The sequence below is a fragment of the Lissotriton helveticus genome, chromosome 4_1 (genome assembly GCF_964261635.1).
Source record: "Lissotriton helveticus chromosome 4_1, aLisHel1.1, whole genome shotgun sequence".
Classification (NCBI taxonomy): Eukaryota; Metazoa; Chordata; class Amphibia; order Caudata; family Salamandridae; genus Lissotriton; species Lissotriton helveticus.
In genome coordinates, this window is record NC_136063.1 from 202,880,090 (window position 1) to 202,902,515 (window position 22,426).

The 22,426-nt window shown below is 48.2% G+C and overlaps 1 protein-coding gene across 15 annotated transcripts in view; it reads left to right on the forward strand.

Annotated features, from left to right (window-relative positions):
* PTK2 (protein tyrosine kinase 2) overlaps positions 1–22,426 on the forward strand; it is an 858,662-nt gene that overhangs the window by 270,439 nt on the left and 565,797 nt on the right. The window lies entirely within an intron of this gene.

The window sequence follows — 22,426 nt, forward strand, 5'->3', positions numbered from 1 at the left end:
GCACACCTCGCTGGGGCGTGAAAACTAGCTGGAACTGCGTCAGCGCAGATGTTGACACCCATTGTACGCTGGGGTTGGTATATCCTAGGGGGAAGAGCAGCGTAAGCTGCCTGGTGCCACATGACGGCACTTGAGAGCTGCTGCTGAGAGAAAAAACATTTAGGACCAGTCTGACTCAGGGGAGGATATAACAAAGGGTTGGAATCAGCAGGATGATTGTTTGCATCAGTAATATTACTGAAGGTAATTACATTTTTCTTTAAGATGTAAAATTAGTCCCTCGTGCACTGTGGTGCAAGCACTCCATATAAAGTGGAATGATGCACCAAGTAGCCAATCGCATGAGGTGAGAGAGAAGATACTCTTGTGTGAGGAACCAAAGACCACAGTCTAATTTTAAGAATTGGTAAACAGACAATCTGGTGTCTGTTAAATTTGAGGAACAATGAGCCACATAGTAAAAAAAAAATGCTCAGAGAATATGATTTCTTATTGATTCTACTCAAATTAACAACATTCGAATGACAAATGTGTGTCTTATGTGTCGCGTCTCTTGCTATAATGTTTTATGATATTCTGTTAACAACATTCGAATTACAAATGTGTGTCTTATGTGTTGTTAATCATTCGATCAATCATGGCATTTGTAAAGCGCACCACTCACCCGTGAGGGTCTCAAGCCGCTGGGGGGGTGGGGAGTGCTGCTATTGCTCGAAAATCCAGGTCTTAAGGAGTCTTCTGAAGGTCAGCATGTCTTGGGTCTGCCTAGATGGATGGGAGGGTGTTCCAGGTCTTGGTGGCGAGTTGGGAGAACGATCTGCTGCCGGAGGTCGCTCTTCGGATGCGGGGGACTGTGGCGAGTTCGGCGGAGCGGAGCTGGCGGGTGGGGGCGTAGAAGCGGAGTCGTCTGTTGAGGTACGCTGGTCCGGTGTTGTGGAGTGCCTTGTCTGCGTGGGTGAGGAGGAGCCAGTGCAGATCTCTCAGGTGGGGTGTGATGTGGCTGCGGCGAGGGATGTCGAGGATCAGGCGTGCAGTGGCGTTCTGGATGAGTTGCAGCCGTTTCAGGAGTTTGGCCGAGGCTCCTGTGTAGAGGGCGTTTCCGTAGTCCAATCTGCTGCTGACGAGGACCTGGGTGACCGTTCTTCTCATTTCGGTGAAGATCCACTTGTAGATCTTGCGGAGCATGCGGAGGGTGTTGAAGCAGGAGGAAGAGACGGCGTTGACCTGCTTAGTCATGGAGAGGGTGGAGTCGAGGATGACCCCTAGGTTGCGTGCGTGATCGGTGGGGGTTGGAGCTGTTCCCAGTGCGGTCGGCCACCAGAAGTCGTCCCAGGCCGAAGGGGTGGATCCGAGGATAAGGACTTCCATCTTGTCTGAGTTCAGCCTCAGCCGGCTGTTCCTCATCCATTCGGCGATGACCTTCATTCCTTCGTGGAGGTTGGTTTTGGCGGTGTGGGGGTCCTTGGTGAGGGAGAGGATCAACTGAGTGTCTTCGGCCTAGGAGATGATGTTGAGGTCGTGCAGTAGGGCGACGTGGGCGAATGGTGCCATGTAGACGTTAAACAGTGTTGGGCTGAGGCATGAGCCCTGGGGAACGCCGCAGATGATGTCGGTGGCTTTGGAGCGGAAGGGGGGAGGTGGACGCTCTGTGTTCTGCCGGAGAGGAAGGAGGTGGTCCAGTTCAGGGCCTTCTCTTGGATCCCGGCGTCATGGAGGCGTGTGCATAGTGTGTGGTGGCAGACCTTGTCGAAGGCGGCTGACAGGTCCAGGAGGATGAGGGCAGCGGTTTCTCTGTTGTCTAGCAGGGTCCTGATGTCATCGGTGGCGGCGATGAGGGTGGTTTCGGTGTTGTGGTAGTAACGGAACCCGGACAGGCAGAGTCCAGGAGGCTGTTTTCCTCGAGGTAGCGGGTCAGTTGTTTGTTGACGGTCTTCTTGATGACCTTCGCCGGGAACGGGAGTTGTCTCTCTTGCTTTAATGTTTTATGATATTCTGTGCAATATTTTTCTATTATTGGGTTTTTTAATTGTTTTTTTTTTTAAGTATGAATTATTCATAAATTGTATAAACTTTTTCACTTGGAGTGATGTATTAAAAACTAATTTTTTTTAATTGTCTTTTGGGTCCCCCCTAAGACGGGTGTGGATGCATGTATGAGCCCGAGTGAAATGAAGTATGGAATGTTTGAATAGAATGAATTGATTCCTCCAAGGGATTTTTTATTGTTGACATGAAATTGTACATGGAACCCTGTCTCATGGAGTAGTGGGGCCCCTCTCTTTTTTGTGATAAACAGAGTTTAAGCCAGATCTACAAAGACATGAAGTCCCAGCTAAAGTCCCAATTCATCCAGTGATACAAATCCAAGGACCTAGGACTGGGGATGCGTTTTCTACAGTTTTCATGGAGATCTGTGTTTTCTTTGGCGGCTTAACTTCAGGCAGTAAGATAGGTCTGTTGGTTAATGCACCTACTGTGGAAAGAAGTGTAAAACATGCATAACATTGTTGCCAAAACTAAGATGAGCTTCTCAGCCTTCCTCTTTCCACAGTGGTAAAAGGAGTATCATTAAGTTAAGTTGTGATACTAACAACAGTTAGTAACTCAATGAACTGTGATATACCCACAGCGCCTGGATACCCTTGCGGGTGAGTAGCCGTGCTCTATAAATCCGAGTTGATTAATTGATTGACAGAGAACAGCTATCCCAAAATGTATATCCAGTAATATCTAGGCCAAGACCTCCTCGCTCTACAAACTGCAGCTTAAAGTATTAATATTTCATCCCGAGACACCACTCGGAGGTTGCTTTGGGAAGTTGTATTCTTAAGGACGAGGCGCATTCAGATCCGCGTGACAGCTGTCTGTGGGTAGATGGCTCAGGCTGCAAGCCTCAGACAGCAGCATTCAGTGTCTTGCCGCCTTGCAAATGTTTTTCTCACCCCAGGTGGCACACTATTTATAAGATATCTGTTACATTCTGAAGCATCCACGCCTTTGCTTGCACTCTCTAGGGCCAGAGGTACAGAAAAGCAATCTCAAACATATCGAGAGTGGGTTTCGAGAGGGTGTTGTGACACACGTACACCTCTGCAAAAAGATTTAATTAATTCACACACATTGTACAAAAAGGCTCAAGTTACAGAGCGTCATTAGAGAGAGACAAATGTTTTCACAGCGCTTCTAGCGGTGTGGGGTGAGATTATATTTAAAAAATAAACTTGTTGGCTACCGCAGATCCACTGACCAGCTGTTTAAGTTATATATATATATATATATATATATATATATATATATATATATATATATATATATATATATACACTAATAGCGTTTACAATTACCCTTTTATAGCTATCAGTTGCTCAAATAAGTGTAACCTTTTTAATGATAGTGTTCCCCGTTTAATACCTGTACCCAAAAATCCAGCCTTGCGCATTCTATTTTTTCAGGCGCAGTGTGTAGAACAAGTCATCCAACATAGAGCCATGCAGTAAATCGAAACCTATTCATGCTAAATGCAGCAGATCCAACGCCCACATAGCCGTCAAATGCAGCTGGCAGTTGATTGTTGCCATAGACATCAGGGCCCATTCCTGGTAGGGTTCCTTTGTTACAGCTGCTCTGCAGCACACACACCCTGTGCACCTTTCCCTTGTGCCCAAGGCACAACGAGCTGGAAGCTCTCTGCCCGATGAGTACCGAGGGGTAAACAATCCGCTGGGACAAGACCCTCTCCACTGTTGCTCATGAGGTGTAGGTTGACACACAAGATGCTGAAACATGCACAGAATGTATAGAGGTTGCTCAAGAGGCGAGATGCAGCCAGTCAGTCCCTACGCGCCATTGACGCGCTGTGTGACTCTGGTCATGTTGACGTAGCTGAAAAATCTCGTTTTACACCCTGACTTCTTCAGCACATAAACTCATCCTAAGAACTTCACAGACAGGACTTCATAAGACACATCCGTTCTGGGAATAGGGTTACATGAGCTCTCGACTTGCCATCCTCAGCCTTAATGGAGCCTTGGCCTCCAGAGACCTTTATCACATCCCTGCCAAGTAGTGGGAAATATGAGAATGGGGTTCAGCCTCCTTGTCTGTTCCTAATAATAATTTTCGTTAGCGCTCACCACAAGTAGTGAATAAAAACAGGTGTTACGATAACCCAGCTCAGTAATGCTTATTTATTAGCCAGGGTCTCTGTAGGAAGATTTTAAACAGTAGTCGATTCTGCAGGCTTTGGTTTTTGTTCGTCCTTGTACTCCTGCGTTGTGGCCTTTCTATACATTCTGTTGCAGTCTCCTATATCCATCAGCCTATTGTATTCGCTGTACCATATTTTACATATGGCGTATCTCCATCGCGGGAGGTTACTCTAGCTGAGACTCCTCTAAAGTACATGAAGTCCGTGAAACTGCCCTAAAGTCGAGACCTTTTTTGGCACTTTTACGTAGCGCGACAGGGGCGGCTCTAGGCTCCTGGCGGCCCTGGGCAGGGAGGTTAGGTAGAGGGCCCTGGAAGAGGGGGTCCGGGCTGGGCGGAAACCCCCCCCCCAGGGCTCAGGAAGGTGTTTAAATAAAATGTCCAGAAAAGGCAATCGATGAACAGAAGCGCAAATATGTATCCATCTTCAGAGGATTATTATATTAAGGATATATATTGGCGTGGCGGCCCCTGGGGTTTGGCGGGCCTGTGCAGGTGCACAGCTTGCACATGTCTAAGGCCGCCCCTGAGCGCGAACTCGAACGGAGGGGAGGGCATTTGGAGCTATTTGCGTGATCACCACATTACACAAGGACAGACTTTTTTTTTTTTTTAGCACAAAATGATTTGCCCAGAATCACAGGATGTTGAGCTGACGCCGGGACTCCAACCTGGTTCCCCAGTTCCAAAGTCGGCAGCTTACATCGTCTCCTTTTTTTCCGAAAAGAGTCTATCTGCAATGTGATTCCACCATAATGCTTTTTGGTTGATCATAAAAAGTAAAAAATGAGATTAAGGTTAAGTCCATACTTGGAACTTAAATCAAGATTTGAAACATGTCTAATTGAGCCTTAAAACAGACCCGTGCGGCAGCCCATCAGTCAATCAATCAATCAATCAATCAATGACACTTGTAAAGCGCGCTACATACCCGTAGGGTCTCAAGGCGCTGGGGGGGGGGGGGGGGGGGTGCCGCTACTGCTCGAACAGCCGGGTCTTCAGCTTCTTCCTGAAGGAGAGGTGGTCTTGGGTCAGGCGCAGGTCGGTCGGCAGGGAGTTCCAGGTCTTGGCAGCCAGGTAGGAGAAGGACCTTCCTCCTGTAGTCGCTCTTCGGATGCGGGGGACGGCGGCGAGGGCGTGGTTGGCTGATCGGAGGTGGCGTTTGGTTAGAAGTTGACTCGGCTGTTGAGGTAGCTCGGGCCTTGGTCGTGTAGGGCTTTGTGTGCGTGGGTGAGGAGGCGGAAGGTGATTCTTTTGTTGACGGGGAGCCAGTGAAGGTCTCTCAGATGTCCGGAGATGTGATTGGTTCGTGGGATGTCGAGGATGAGTCTGGCTGAGGCGTTCTGGATCCGCTGGAGTCTCTTCTGGAGCTTGGCGGTGGTACCGGCGTAGAGGGCGTTGCCGTAGTCCAGTCGGCTGGTGACGAGGGCCTGGGTGACGATCTTCCTGGTCTCGGTGGGGATCCACCAGAAGATCTTCCGTAGCATGCGTAGGATGTTGAAGCACGCCGAGGAGACGTTGTTGACTTGCCTGGTCATGGAGAGGGAGGAGTCCAGGATGAAGCCCAGGTTGCGTGCATGGTCTGTCGGTTTGGGTGCGGTGCCCAGGGCGGGAGGCCACCAGGAGTCGTCCCAGGCGGAGGGTGAGGGACCCAGGATGAGGACCTCCGTCTTGTCCGAGTTCAGTTTCAGGCGGCTGGTCGTCATCCACTCGGCTACCTCTTTCATCCCTTCGTGCAGGTTGGCTCTGGCGGCGGTGGGGTCGTTGGTCAGGGAGAGGATCAGCTGGGTGTCGTCGGCGTAGGAGATTATGCTGAGGTTGTGTTTGCGTACGATGGCCGCGAGGGGGCTCATGTAGACGTTGAAGAGGGTGGGGCTCAGAGATGATCCTTGAGGGACGCCACAGATGACTTTGGAGGCCTCTGACTTGTACGGTGGTAGGCGGACTCTCTGTGTTCTTCCGTCGAGGAAGGAGATGATCCATTCCAGCGCCTTGTCCTGGATTCCGATGTTGCTGAGGCGCCGTACTAGGGTGCGGTGGCAGACCGTGTCGAATGCCGCGGAGAGGTCTAGGAGGATGAGGGCCGCTGTTTCTCCATTGTCCATCAGGGCTCGGATGTCATCGGTGGCGGCGATGAGGGCGGTCTCGGTGCTGTGATTGGCTCGGAAGCCGGACTGTGAGGGGTCGAGGGATCCGTTCGTCTCGAGGAAGGCGGCCATCTGCTTGTTGACGGTCTTCTCGATGACTTTGGCTGGAAACGGGAGGAGTGAGATGGGGCGGTAGTTCTTGAGGTCGGTGGGGTCCGCTGTTGGTTTCTTGAGTAGAGCGCTGAGTTCGGCGTGTTTCCAGCTCTCAGGGAAGATGGTGGTGTCGAAGGATGTGTTGATGATGTCTCGCAGGTGGGGTGCGATGACAGCGTCGGCCTTGTTGAAGACGTGGTGCGGGCAGGGGTCGGTCGGTGATCCGGAGTGGATGGAGTTCATCGTGCGGATGGTGTCTTCGGTGCTGATCGGGGTCCAGGCGTGGAGGGTGGTGGTGGGGGGTGGTTGTTCGGTCATGGTGTGCGTTGGTTGGTTGTTGAAGCTGTTGTGTATGTCCGCGATCTTGTTGTGGAAGTATGAAGCCAGGGAGTTGCAGAGGTCTTGCGATGGGGTGATGTCGTTGTTTCCTGCGCTGGGGTTGGAAAGCTCTTTCACGATGTTGAAGAGTTCCTTGCAGTTGTGTGCGTTGTTGTCCAACCTGTCCTTGAATGCTGTTTTCTTGGCGGCGCGGATCAGCTGGTGGTGTTTCCGGGTGGCCAGCTTGAAGGAGGTCCTGTTGTCCGGAGTCGGTTCCCTTCTCCAGACTTTCTCGAGGGCTCGGCAGTTCTTCTTGGAGCTCTTGAGTTCGTCGGTGAACCATGGAGCCTTCTTGCTGCCGGGTCTGCTAGGCGGGGTCCTCAGTGGGGCGAGTTCGTCCGCGCAGTTGCTGATCCACTTTGTGAGGTTGTCAGCGGCCTGGCTGGGGTCCGCTGAGCTGGCAGGAGGGTGCTGGCTCAGGGAGGTGGCGAGTTGGTCTGCTGTGATCTTGCTCCAGCTTCTGCGGGCGGCCTGTTGCTGGTGGTGGTGGGTCGTCGTTCTCTTGAAGGTGAAGTGGACGCAGCTGTGGTCCGTCCATTGAAGCTCTGTGGCGTGGCTGAAGTCGATGTCTGTGCTGGAAGCGAAGACTGCGTTGAGTGTGTGTCCGGCGAGGTGGGTGGGGGTGGACACCAGTTGCTTCAGTCCCAGGTTGGCGAGGTTGTCGAGCAGGGTGCTGGTGTTGTGGTCGTTGTTGTTCTCCAGATGGAAGTTGAGGTCTCCCAGGAGGATGTAGTCGGCGGAGGGGAGGGCATGCGGGCTGACGAAGTCGGCGATGTCCTCGCTGAATTGGGTGCGTGGTCCGGGGGGTCGGTAGATCAGGGTGCCTCTGAGGGTGGTGTTCGGGTTGGTGTGGATCTGGAAATGCAGGTGTTCGGCGCTGGTCAGGGTGTTGTCGGTGCTGGTCGTGAGACGGATGGTGTTCCTGTGGATGATGGCGATGCCTCCTCCCATCTGGTTGGCGTTTCGGTCCCTCCGGACGATCTTGTAGCCCTCTGGGATAGCGATGGCGATGTCGGGAGCTGAAGAGGCGTTCATCCAGGTCTCCGTGAGGAAGGCAACGTCAGGGGCTGTGGCGTCTAGAAGGTTCCAGAGTTCGATGGCGTGTCTGTGGACGGAGCGGGTGTTGAGCAGGATGCACTTGAGGTGGGTGCTGCTGGCGTTAGACTTAGCGGGTGCTGGTGCGAGGCTGGTCCGGATGCAGGAGAACTTGCAGGCGTGGCAGGTGAAAGGTCCGTTGGTGCGTCGTGGTGTGGCTTGGTGGCAATCTGGGAGTCGGCCGGTGTTGAGTGCGGTGTGGGTGGCGGCGGAGTACGTCAGGCGGGTCGGTCGGGGTCCTCGGGGGCCAGGGGTCCTGGCACTGGGCGCGGTCCAGGCGCGGACGGGCGCAGACGGGCTTACCTTTGGCGCGCCTTCGGCGCACAATCGGCGCGCCCGCTGCGCGTTACCGCTGCGCGTTCGCACGGTCGCCATTTAAGGCCAAGTGCGCGGGTGGGCGGAGCAGCTGGGAGGCGGGAGCGGGGAGGGAACAGAAGAGAAAGGGGCGGGGCTAATGGCGGTGGCGGGAAGCGGGAGCGGGGAGGGAGAGCGGAGGGCGGCGAGGTAGGCGGGCAATCAGGAAGGAGACAGGCACAATGCACAATGGGGGTCAAAACACTAAGAGGCAACGGCACAGAAAAATACAGGCAACAATTCTGGTCAAAACGGGTGAAAACAGTTAAGCTGACGATCTTACGGCACACAAAGAAACAAGCACAAATGTCGGGCAAAAAACGGGTGAAAACAGTTAAGCTGACGATCTTACGGCACACAAAGAAACAAGCACAAATGTCGGGCAAAAACGGGTGAAAACAGTTAAGCTGACGATCTTACGGCACACAAAGAAACAAGCACAAATGTCGGGCAAAAACGGGAGAAAACCAACGGGGATCGCTCAAGGCGGCAGCGAGGCCGGCGCTGAGGCAGAGGCAGGCACTGGGGGCACACGCAGCAGCTGGTGGCCGTGCGGCGCGGGGGTGTCCCACAAGTCAGAGCCATGAATAGGTTTTTCTGTCCTGGTCAGGATACATCTTTGTTTACATTGTCAGCTGCCTCTTGGCGTGATGCCTACCATAGTATGTCACTGCAGTGGCAGCTACATCCTTTCAGAAAGGCCTCCTTAAACTTTCTGCTAGAAAGCTCGCCAGGGGGCACGTGTTTTAAGCCAAGGCCTGCCCTTTAATGACTTGTGAGCGGACGTTTCTGCTGGCTGACACTGACTTTGTACGCCGAACAACCGCTTTCTAATCCTCTTTTCTCAATTTAACCAAAATCGTGTGATCCCTGGAAGCATAGGAATCAGGATACCATATATGTAAGTGAGGTGTAGCATCTGCTAACTTCTTTGAAACGTATCGGACTGAAGGAATAGCTAAGCAGGTCCTTTTTACGCAAAAAGTGAGTGCACACTTCAGCGCAATATGTGTAATAACATAAGCTCGTTCACCACTACGGGTATCTTGGCGCTGAATAACAGAGGTTTGTTGTTACCCAACACAATGGTACTCATTTTTATCGACCTCAGATGGATAAAAGGCTGAGTGGACCCAACGGGATTTGAACCTGTGACCATAAGGCCCCTGCAGCAGACGCATTAGTGCACTGAGCCTCCAGGCCAGGCTATAAAAAAAATATCTATATATATGTATGTATATATATTACACAATGGTTTTCTAGTCGAGCCTGTTAACTCCACTTCCGCACAGATAGCATTTGTTAAATGATTCTTAAGCAGAGCTCAGCTGTGTCCAGTCAGTAGAAGCAAGCCCCCTCCCCGGGGGCGGCCATGCCTGCTCTCATTCTGCTGCAATAGGAGCTACCTCGTCTGCACGGTTCGTCCCTCGGGTTTCAGTGCTCCCACCCCTCGAGGCCGCATTGTGTTCAGAGTCCATGATGTCATGCTGCTCCTGGGCCCGTGGGGCTGACGGCGAGCCCGCCCCTCCCCCGGCCCTCTCATGACTCATGCCGCTGCCTCCATTGTGTGGCCACTGAAACCGTCCACTTTGCCAAGGTGTAACGTGACCAGAAAAGGGCCGTAGGCTCTTTGGAAAAAGTGAAGCTTGCTGTGGAAACGTATCCTTTATCCTTTTATTTTAACTGCGTGTACCCTTTCTCACCGAGCACACCCAACTCTCTCCCCAACGAGATACTCTCCAAAACAGGGGTTCTTTGGAACGTATATGCACATCCCTGCCTGGTTCTTGGATAATGTGAATAAAGGTATGTGATTTTTTTTGATATCGTACTGGAATACATGCCAGTATTTCCAGAGACTACAGAGGGAGATGTAAAAAAAAAACAACAACATGATGGATTTTTTTCCCCATTGACTGGTTTCAAAGGGGTATGTAACACAAACAAGCATTGGCATAGCCACTAGGTCTCGCCTTTGGTACATAATACGTTTTTAGCCATCCCGCACATTATCCTGGGTGCTACAACATCTGCTGAGCACAGTTCCATTACATAAACACCCTTTGCAACTCTCAAGCAGTGCGCTCAGACAAGGCATTTTTTAAAGTGCTTCAATAGTGAACGATGGCCCGACCCGTGCTACTCCGCTTTATGCGTCGGATAAACTTGGCTCCCTTTGGCAGTCGAAGGGGTTCGATCGGTGGGACATGATTGGAATCTGCAGGGTCGATGATGTGTGGATCAAGGGTAGAGTCAAGACGTTTGAGGAAGTGAAAGTTGAGTACGACCTGAATGATAAGGAATCCTTTCGGTATGCGCAAATCCGGCACGCGGTCCTGTCTGTCTTTCCCCTGGGCTCGGACATTCCGGAGGCGTCCCCGCTTGAAGATCGGATACTGGATGGGCATGTCCCTGATAGCACGGTCTCGCTCATTTATAAAAAGTTGATTAATACCAGGATTGACCTACTGGATAACCTTCGAGAGTTGTGGACTAGTGATGGTCTAGAGCTCGATGACGAAGACTGGCAGACTGCGATCTCTTCCCCGAAGGAGGTAGCTATCCCGGCGCGCCTCCGGTTTGTACAGCTCAAAATTCTGCATAGGGTGTATGTGACTGGTCCGCGTCTGGTGCGCATGGGGTTCTCGGCGGATGGCTTGTGCAGGCGTGGCTGCGGTATGGTGGGCACATTTCTCCATATTATTTGGGAATGTCCTGCTGTGCTGCGCTATTGGACTCGCGTGCATGATGTTATGAGTGAGGTCACGGGTGTGCAGTTAATGCCTGAAGCGCGGAGATGCTTGTTGAATGTCTGGGAGCCGAATGACTATAACCAGGCGCAGCTTCGATGGGTGACCTTGGGTAACATGATTGCCAAGCGGGACATTGCCCAACTATGGGGCGCTCAGAGGCCTCCGACAGTCCTGGTGTGGCAACAAAACATGGATTGGTGCATGTTTCGAGAAAAGACTTTATATTTCCCGTGGCAAGCCCCGCAAATGGGGGAAAATTTGGACTCAATGGAACACATACCGTGGCGATGTATGTACTCCCCCCTTTCCGGAACTTGATCCTGACCTGTCTTCCTCCCAACCTGATGTTTCCTCCGCAGGAATTTAGACATTTTGTTTGCTTCTGGTCTCCTTCCCCCCCACCCCCAATTTCACTGAATGCTCTGATGTTTGACTTACGTCTGTGCCCCCCCACGGGCCACATGGTGACACATTTGTACCGTAATGCCTTGTTTTTGTTTTGTTTCTCTGTTTTCTTGTTCTTTAAATTCAATAAAAAGATTTTTTTTTTTAAATAGTGGACGATGGCGAGTCTCACTTTAGAGCTGGAAGACAACAGATTATCAGAGCCTCTGGAATGAGGCAGGAAAAGTGGACCAAACTATGCAGTGCGGTCCATGATTGCATTATTGAGCTATTTTGACATTTGAACACTGATACAGTTTGAACATGCTCACCTTATCAGTACCAGTACAAAATAGGCATACAGCAATCGGCTGAACCAGTAACAATTTGCTTTTGTAATGATCTGCCACTGTGTGGTACCATTTTTTTTTCTTTTAGCTAATTTGCATCGGTTATTAAACTTCTACAAAATAAGATAGCTAAGCAATTATTTAAAACGTCACGAGACCAGTTTGGAGAAAAAAAAATGAGAAAAACTTTCTACGCTGAAAACTTTGCTCAGAGGTACGACTGACTCTTTCGCCACTAAATAAATTGAGACTAGCCAAGACTTTAATGGCCATTGCAAGCTATCTGTTGGGTCCTTTGATGACCGGTCATGGATTTCCTTACAGCAGATCGGAAAGAAAAGTCAACCACCCTTAGTAGATGCACACCTTTTAAGTGTGATTTTACGGATGGTACACATTTATTTATTTTGACATTTGATATAGCACACAAATCACTCCCAGAGGATATATCTCGGCGTTCGGTAGTGATATGCACATGGGCAGTGATAATGCTTAGCTGTCCTTCGGTTTTGAGTCCAATATGATTCACCCAAAGTGAGAACCTGTACAATGCAAGTGCAGTGATGAAAACACTCCGTGAGCCTAATGGAACAACATAGGTATACTATCCAAAAAGGATAAACTGAGCCAGATCGTACTGCCATGGTACAACGGAGAGTGACAGTGTGATGGCAAACGATCATCCAGGACAAGAGAAATATTTTGCCATAAGACTCAGTCAAATGTAAAGTTATACACAAAGGACAAAGATTCAGGATAAAAAGTTTCTTTGTTTTGGAAAATGGCTAAGGTGGTGTTTGGCAAGATAGTACGTGTTTTTACTACGTTAAAATGCACCATCGTTACAAGGATTGCCTCAAACTTGATAACCAGGAAAACTAGTATTCCTAACTACCAAAGCAGGTGCCATTCGTGGTATTTGAAATGGCTTAAAAATTAAGCTTCCAATTTGTACTGATTTTGACTAATAAATACAGACAGAAGCCCATCTATGTCTCTGACAAAGCCTGGAGTTGTGAGAGTCCCCTGCATAAACAAGGCGCTGATTGGCCAGCACAAGCCCGGCTCCCAGCCAACCAGGTTGCGCAATTCATGCTGCGGAGGAGATGCGAGCTTTAGCTGGGGAGGGAGCGGAGCTGTAGCGATCTTTAATGACAACACAAAGTTTTTTAGGTCGAGGCCTCGTCCGCACTGCTGTAAGCAGTGGGCGGAGCCGAAGATTTTGTTTTCCAGTATGGGGGCTTGAACACGCCCCTCTTCTCCATTGGCTGGCCTCGTAAATGCTGGCCAGCCATTGGAGGAGAGGGGCGTCACTCGGTTCAAGCCCCGTCTTTAGCAGATTCGGGGGCGTTTCTCTCTCTCGTTTTTTAAGCCCCGCCCCTTTTCTAGTGGTGGGCGTTACACCCTCCCTCTCGCCGAGGTCCATGGATTCAAATAAATGCTTTTGACTGGAAGAGTCGTCGCACCGAGTGTTCTAGTGTACCCTGAGGGCTGGTTGACACTGCGAAGGATGACGAGCAGGACGTCGGATTCGGGGGCGTGTTTTTTCGTTTCTTTGGCTGTCACTCACACGCCCCCGATTCCGAAAACCTCGGCGCTTTGTTTCTTTGTTTGCCAGCCACATAAATAGAAAGGCACCTTCCTGTTTTGGCGGATCCGTGCATTTAGTCATTCAACAAAATGCGCATGCTAAAAGTCTCCTAAATCTTTAGAGAAGGTTGAGAAAGTGGCATTAATATCACAGGTGAAGTGAGAACTGAAGATGCTCACTGACTACGGTGTGACAAGGGTGGTGGCAAATTATACTACTCACTGAGAGGGCTGTGACGGTGAAGGGACGCACGATACTGCTCAATGAGAGGAGGGCTGAGACAAGTGACGTAACACATGATACTAGGCACTGAGTGGGGCTGTGACGTGTGACACAGGACGATGCTCACTAAGAGGGGTGTGACGTGTGACACAGGACGATGCTCACTAAGAGGGCTGTGACGGGCGAAGGGACTCAGAGAGGAGGTTCGGAAGGTAAAAGAGGCACCTGAAAGTGCTCTCTGTGTAGATGCGTGATACTCCGCCGTGACCCTTGAAGCTCAATAGATCAACGCACCTGCTGTATAGTTCTCTTGTCAGCTACAGGTCACAGACTGAGTTGAATCGCAGCCCCTGCCGCCACCCACCCCTCTCCCCCACAGACACACGTCTGATGACCATTGAGATGGATGTCAGTAACGCGTGGTATGTGGACAGCTCAGCCTTTAAAGTGCACTTTCGTAACTCAACGCCGACCCACCCAGCAGTCCCAGTAAGCGACATCTTTCAAAGTCAAAAAGTTAAACAAAAGTAACTTGTCCATTTCTTGTTGCTTAAGGATGCAACCGAGTGCAAAACCAGTTCTCTGGATTTTACACAGCTCCACTAGAAGTGAGGCCTGTCACAGAGAGGCAGCCCCCATGCGCTGGTTCACCAAATCACGTGAGATGAAAGTGGTACTCACCTAATCACCCCGCAGCAGCCACCGCTCTTGAAAGTAAGGCCGAAACAGTTCCAGATTGAGGTCATAGACTGCTCCGTGCAGACGGGGGTCCAGGTCAAGGGTCGCAGACTGCACGAGGTCGAGTGGTGTAGGCTGGACTGGAGAAGGGGCAGAGGAGGATACAGAATGGTGTATGGCGCGGGGTGCAGGTTGCTCCAGAGGGTACAGGCGGGTGTGTGCCGAGACTGAGACCAGAGTCCACTCCGGCCCTTTGCTTCGCAGTGGCTGCTGCGGGGTGATTAGGTGAGTACCACTTTCATTGCATTGTAAATGCTTGTTTGTGAAGCAATAAAGTAGCGCCCCTTGTTTGTTACCTGGTAACTTTGGGAATTGCCGCACCCTGAGATTCGTTGCAGAGTGAGCTAGAGTAATGAATGGGGGCGGTCTGGCACGCGTCCTCGAGGAAACCATGTCTGACATTTGATCTCGGTTTTCGCTTGAACAGCAAATGCGTCAAGATAAGAATTACGGCACTGTTTAAAGTTCAGAGGAGTGTAAACACAGAAACCTCCCTTGTATGAACTGCTCTTAGACAAAAAAAAAGTTCCTTTAGCAGTTGCTATATTGGGACAAGTGAAATGATGCATGTAACTGGTGCATTCCTCATGAGAGGTTAAACAAGCATTGTCATAGCCAATAGGTCTCGTTTTTGGGACGTTATACGTATTTAGTTATGCAGCACAATATCCTTGGTGCAACAACATCAACTGTTGCATGGCTACACACTTACAAGGTCCCAAAAGCGAGGCCTATTGGCTACTCCTATCACACAAACTGGTATCACACCACAAACGTTCTTTAATACTAGGCCTTCCGACTAAGGGGTGGAGGCCTGTTACACGTGGCGCTGGTAGGGGGGCAGATATGGGCAACAAGCGGGCTCGTGTTAATGATGGGTTTATTGAGGCAAGCAATTGGTCAGTACAGTTAGCTCTCAGGTGATGGGATCGCCGCGGGGACCGTCTCCTACTGCGTCTCCGGTGGCGGACCTTCTCCTTCTTCCGGAATCCTTTGGGAATCTGTGGGGCCGGTTCCTCTTCCTCCGAGTCCGTCGCGGCGGGATGGGAGACTCTCCCCAAAAGGCAAAGAGAAACAAGGTGGCTGTGAGACCTGTCACGAGGGAAGGGAGTGAGGGAGTTCACCGGTGCTCTACTGTACAACGTGTACTGAAGTGGGGGATAGGGTAACGTGCACAGGGAAAAGGGTACCGGGAGGTTAGGATACCCGTGGTTTGGTACCTAGTGTACCTCCACCACCCACCCAGCCCCGCAAGCGGTCACGCACCTGGGTGAGCCACGCACCTCCCCTGGGTGAGTGGCTGGGCGGCTCGCGGGAACGGTGGCCTCCTGGCTTTTCTCCGTCCTTGGCAGACGCCGACTCTGCTTCCTGCGGGTGCCTCTTCTCCTCGTCTCCCCCGGCCTCGGATGTTCCTTGCCGCTCTCTTTCTCCTCCGGTATTCTCCGCTCCTTCCTCCGATGTTCTTCTCTTCTCGGTCTCTTCCCCTCTCTACTCCGTCTTCTCCTGCACCTCCGTACTCCAAACACTCTCCTCTTCCGACCTCCGGGTGAACAAGCACACTTGGGTTTCCGGGCCAACTCCTTTTGACGGAAACGCGTAGTATGCCGGCTCTTCCCACTCCGCCTCCTTCCACGAATTAAAGGGCCAGTCCTCCTCCCCGGGGGTATCGGTAACACTAGCTTCAAGGTCCTGTGGGGATGGAAGAGAGAGAGAGGGGAGTGGTAAACGAGCCGTGTGGTCTCCCGCCGCCGACTCCTGATCGCCCTGATGCATTGTGGGACTGGTAGGCGGCGGGGACGGGCCTCCCTCCAGCACTCTCCGGTACACCCTGTTACAAGGCCTTATTCAGTCCCAATTGTATAACGTCCAAATCCACGTAGGTGTTACACAAATTCATACATACATAAATAACGTAGTAAATTAAAGGATGTAACAGACAGATAAAAGGGGGAAAAGTATTGGAAGTGTGCTCATGAAAATAATGAAGGGGGGAGGATGTAAGGTGGGCGGTTAAGAAATCTCTGAGGCAGGAGCCAAAGAGGATAGAAACACAGAGAGAGAGAGAGAGTGAGAGATGAAACTAAGAGATACATGTGCCATGAGGCCACTGTGGAGTGGTTAGTAGTGCTTTACAACAATCCTGCATAAAAATTAAACTCAAATAAAGGGAGGGGGGATGAATGCTTGAATTGGTGCCCTCTGGAAAGCACTCCATCCATATCTTCTGAAAAAAACAGGATTAAAGTAAAGAAACCCCATTACAATAGTAAGAGGCGCAGTCAGAGCACTTGAAAAATATGTATACAGTCAGGGAAACAAGTATACAGATGTCAGAATGACTTCTGGTTAAATGCAGGACATGACGTGCGAGGAAACCCGTACAAGAAGTTATGCGCCTACCTCCAGTTACAGACTTTCTATGCGCTTTATTGCGCCACCAGGAGCAGTACACCCTTAGTCGAGTTTAGATGCCGCGGCTCACTCACAAAAAAAAAGTTGTTTGTTCGCAGAAGCGACAACGCGTCCTTTGTGCAACCCTTATTATCACAGCTTATGATTCTAAGCGCTGTGCTGCTTTTCACAAGTTTGCAACTGCTGGTAGGTTTTGATAGATAATTCTGGCATGTATACCTTGAAGTACCGGCATTTTTTCATTTGATTTTTTAAAAATACGAAAGTATTTTTTTTATTTGAAAGCATACACCTTTTGCAGTTAAAATTGCATGGAAGTTTGTGTTCGAAATTCCGTTTATTTTTAAATATAAAGTACAGCCATGTGACGGAAAATCCTGCATTGTTGGTGTTTGGAAATATTTTTACATTGAAAGTGCAGCCCGCGCTTGTGTTTAAAGGTACGTTTGAGGTTTTTTAATTGTAAACGTTTGGGGCATTTTATTCTTAAAGGTACTATGCGAGCAGTGTACGGGTCTGTCGCAGTACAGAGGGCTCAAGATGTTAGTATGTTGGTGGCGGGGTGCCCGGAGGGGCCCTTCTAAGACGGGTGAGTCAGTGCTGTGGTGGCTCCATCTTCCTCTGAACCCGTGTTGCTATAGACACCAGAGCTGGCATTTATTTGAAAACACATCTTATTTAGATAAATGCGCTTTACATAAAAACAAGTTTATAATTTCTCCAATTGCTGCTATGCAGGATTTTTTTTAAATCTAATAATCTGTTAGGTGAGCATTATAGTTGATTCTTGTTGTTTTTTTGGACTGGTGGTTTTAACCGCGGCGTGAATTCCGCTGCGGTGCAGCGGTTTAAACGAGTGGGTGGGCGCAGCACTACCGAGGTAGTGCTTGCGACGGTCATTGGCCGACGCATGCAGCTAATTTCTTCATAACCAGTGTATTTTTTCCTCTCGCCAAACATACATACATAGTCCAATGCATATAAAGTGATATGCTTCAGAAGAATTGTAGTAGAAACCATTTCTGAATGGTCAACAGCAATAGCATGAAGGAGAAAAAAGCGAGTGAAACGTTTATCAACAGTTGACATATTGACACAACTTTTAGGAAAGCTTCTCTAGGCGACCATGTTTTTTGATCTTTTACTAAAGCTCAGGGGGTTTGCGGGAAAGCAAATGTTCTCTGGTAGTTCCCCTGATCTAAATCTTCTGAAATCCCATGGAATCCCTCAAATCTTGTATGTAGATGGATGTGGTTTTCCAGTAACGAATGTAGAGTAGCTACGTTTCACAAAGTCTATATTAGGAGGTGTGCCTATCAAACGGTTTGCATTGAACACATTAGCAATTTTGCATCCCTTGCAACCCGAGTGGCAGAAATATTGTAATCATATTGAAGCAGAATAATTTCCATGTATGACAGCTGCACAAAGAGGCCTCTTTGTTTCATTAAGTTTTCAAAATATAATCTGTGGGAACCTAAAGACTCCATACGCATCTGACGTTCGAAGAATCCAGAAAAAAAGAATTGCTGTTTCAGTACAATTTGGCATTTTTAGGTTTTCAAATAATATCGCTAATTATAATTGCCAATTCTATAATACATCTATTTTGTTCATTTTGAGATGTCCATTAAAAAAAAGCTGAGTAACATACTTTTTCTGTCAACAAACAAGACATAAAAAGCTAGTAGAACAGGTTACTGACCTACATTTGTTTGAGGATTTCTGCATTAAAGAACTAAATAAGTTCTAGGCACATTAAGTCCCATGGGACGCCAACATGCATTGTTTCTTATGGGAATATGAAAGTTTTGAAGATAATTCGAATGGTGAGGTCATCCTCATACTTGGTTTCCCATAAAGTTAAAGCATTGGGCTTTGCTGCGTGAAATGGGATGGGGGATTACCAACAGGTTTATGGCCTTTTGGACCCCCTTTGTATGTGCCAAGAAATATTGTTACCATTTAATGACCCCACTTTACTCTAAAGACCGTTCGATTGGTCGACAAATGTTATCGATAGAGTTAGTGATTGGAGATACCCCACACCTGTTAGGGTTGTTGTCTGCTCCCGGATTCCTTCAACAGAAGCTTTCGATTCTGGAGCTCGTCCTTTTACAGAAGTCTCCCTGTGACTCACTCTGGTTTAACTCCTCCTATTCACCATTACTTTACTTAATGGCGGCTGCACAAATGACAAGATCTTGTATTTTTTGGGTCGGTTTGCCTATCAGATGGGAATGCTCTGTTACACGTGTGGAGCCCAGGGCTCTTCAAACAAATCAGCTAATGAGGTTGACTGGTCTTCTTCTGTAAGGAGACCACACCACGAAATGAGGCCTTCTTGACCTTTGTTCCATTGAATGCAAAGCTCTTCATCTTAGATTTCTCTAGCTTTCCGAACCTACCTAATTACCACTCCCTTCAAGAATATGTGAATTCCACAGACTGTCTATCCTCTAGGTTCTCCTCCTTCTCCTTTTATTCTTTTTGTTTTAGTTAAGTCACTCGATGTATTCTCAACTAGATTGTGAAATGATTGGGTTTGTGCTTTGCAAACTGTGTGAACAAAGTCGACTAAAGATATAGATTCTCATTTTTTCCAATGAAACAACACAGCCATCCCTCAAGCAAGTATTGGGAATGCCAATAGGTCGGACTTTAATTTGCTCATGTATACAAACTCAGGCATACGTGTGCACAGAGGCTGTTGTGCCATGTCTCTGTGTAACATAACGCTTTTTGTACTTCCAAGGTCGGCGCCTTCCTATTTTGTATATTTGCCTAGCTTTTGCTGCACCATCACCACAAACTTAGGGGAAAAAAACAGTGCCGCAAGCAATAAGTAGATGCTTTCCATTATAACGCTTTCATTACTTCATGCAACTGACTAAAGCGTTTTAAGGCCCAATGAAAGCCTTGTAGGAGCAGTGCCTACGTTGAAATAGAGCCTTTTCCAGTGAGGATCACTTGGAACTTAAGCAAGGGTGTTTTATTTATTTTTAGCAAAGTCAATACAATGTATACACAACTTTAAAATATTGATTCATCCATTTCAACCCAAAGTATTCCTTTGGGAGTCATTATCTCTTCTGTGCCCTACCCTTAAACGCCTAAGGAAGAAAATATGCTGTGGTGACAGGGTTCCTGGGTGCCATTTCTGAAATTCTACTGACACTTCTTTTCTTAATTAACTTATTTGGAATATAGAATAGCATTTGCCTTTAATTCGCCCTTAACTTGTACTTTCTGTCCGCAAATTCTGACGTGAATCAAGCCCAGTGTATTTTTACTCTGTCAGATAAAACATGTGCCGAAGAAATGGACCTGCTGATAAAAGATTAAAAAAAATGCTTTAGAATTAATATTTTGGCGATAATAACACTTATTTACAGCACTAAGAAAAAAAAAATTCTTTATATAGATGCATGTACATAGACTTGATAAAAAGGCACAGTCTCTTGTGTTTTATGGAAGATGTCCATGTAACTTACTAGGGAAAAAGTAATTTTTTCAATGGCGTTAATTATAAAGTCCAGCTGCATCCTTGTCCATAAAGATATTTTTATCCCTTCAACCCAGTCTTTTGACTGTGCTTGCTAGATCAAATATTGTCGCAGCTGTTGCAGATGGACCGGTCCTTGATTGTATGATGTTACAACGCATTCCGTTACCACGCATGCGTTACAACGCGAATGCCTTCCCCACGCATATCATTTACCACGAAAATGCCTTTAACACGCACTTTTACAACAATTTTCGTTGTGAAACTATGCATGTTAATGGCATTTTTATGTTTAAGGATATCTCCGATCACTATTTATTAACCCTAAAAATTAACCCTTATTATTTCCCCCCTGCGCAACACCACCCCCTCATTCCTCCTTACCTCTCCATGTCCTCTCCACTCCAAGCCCTTCCGAGGTGACGTTTTACATCGTTAAGAGGAAACGGAAGTGTCTTTCAGTTTCCTCTAATGACGCCGATTGCTTCCACATTTTTTCTCTTCAGATTCTTCATTTTACTAAATCAGGTGAGTTTCTTTTTTTTGGAGGGGGGGGAGACCTCCCAGGCCCCCTTTTTTAAAGCCAAATGTTTTTTTTGAGGGGGAGACCCCCTTAAAAAAAAAAATTCCTTTTACACACATGCCTTTACTACGTATCTCGTAGTAAAGGTATGCCTGGTTAAGGCTTTTCCTTGTAACGACGTATGCGTTGTAATGCATGCATGGTTATGGTTACTCGTGGAAACGGCAGCGTTGTAGTGGCCGTTTCCCCTGGTCCTTGTACCAGGTCACTCTGGTTAATCTTCTTTGATTGAACGTACTTGTGTCTAGACATAAAATATGGAGCCACTGGATAATCGATTGCTGGCTTTTTTCCTTGCACAAAGAGGACTTAATTTGTATCTTGTGAGATAATATTCAGAAAAGCTCTCTCAAGTAAATTAAATTATAAGGCAGCTGGTGTTGCTGCCCCTTTATCTCGTTCCTAGCAGGAAAAAGCTTTGTGAACAGGCTGCACCATACCATTTAGGACATTGAGATCTGGTTCTGTAATGTTGAGATGTTTAAGTGAAGGCGGGCCATCCATCGTCTCTGAAGATCCAGGCAGTCCCCCTCTGTGACCCGCATGGGCTACACAAAGCCGGTGCAGATGCGCTGGCCATGTAACCGCCAGCCACATGGAGATGGATCTATTGTTCAATGCAGAATTTATTGCCGCCTGTGAGCTTTTGTGCAAATCCTCTTAAAATTGTGCCTTCCCCTTTTAGATAAAGCCTGAAGCGGGAAAACTGCATAATTTATTGATACGGGGTAAACATGAGGATTCTGGTCTTTTGTTCCAATTGAGATAGATCACAAAGCTTGTTTCATGATGAGGTACATCTATGGCCTGCAGTGAGGGTGATCTCACCGCACAACTCCACGCCATCGAATTTGTTCATCGCATACGATGATCACTGAGCTGGAAGCTGTCACTTTTGTTGCGAAGTCCAGTACTGTGGCCTTCTGAAGCCGAGGTGTGCCTCTGGCAAGGTCGTCACTTGTAAGTTTGTACCCTATACTCTGTGCCATTTTTGAATATTCCAGCCCTAGTGAACCGTGTCAAAGCAGCAGCAGGTTCATCTCACTGCTACTCGTTAATTCCTTCTCGTTAGCTTGTGAAAAGTTAGAATTAAATGAAACAGGTAATATTTAATCTTGGAAAAAGCATTATTAAGCTGTCTTAGTTTTGTTGTGGGAGTGCAGTGCAGCTGGATTGCAGAAGGAAGGCACATAGACTGAAAAATATCACACACGAGCACTATTTATCATGCCTAAGCTTGCATGGGAGTAAAGAAACTAATATTACTAAGAAATCAACAAATGCTATAAGCCATGAGGGATTTTAATGCCATTGGGTTTTCTGCTTCTATTATTTGTACAGTATATTAGAAGGAGGTTGCGCTTCTGGAGAATGGTTTGACAAAGCTGTTTGAGGACGGTGTTTTCTGTGTAATTTAGGAAATCGTTTTACATGTTGCCTTCGCTTAGACAATGGTTGGGTGAAATTTGTTTTTGCAAAACGTATAATTTTCATGAAAATGATGTGAAATTACACTAGTATACAAGTTGTACTTTGTGGTATCTTGTGTGGAGGTTGAACTCGAGAGCATCCCTCGCATACAAAAGTCACCCAAAGTACCAGCCTGCAGGATGCA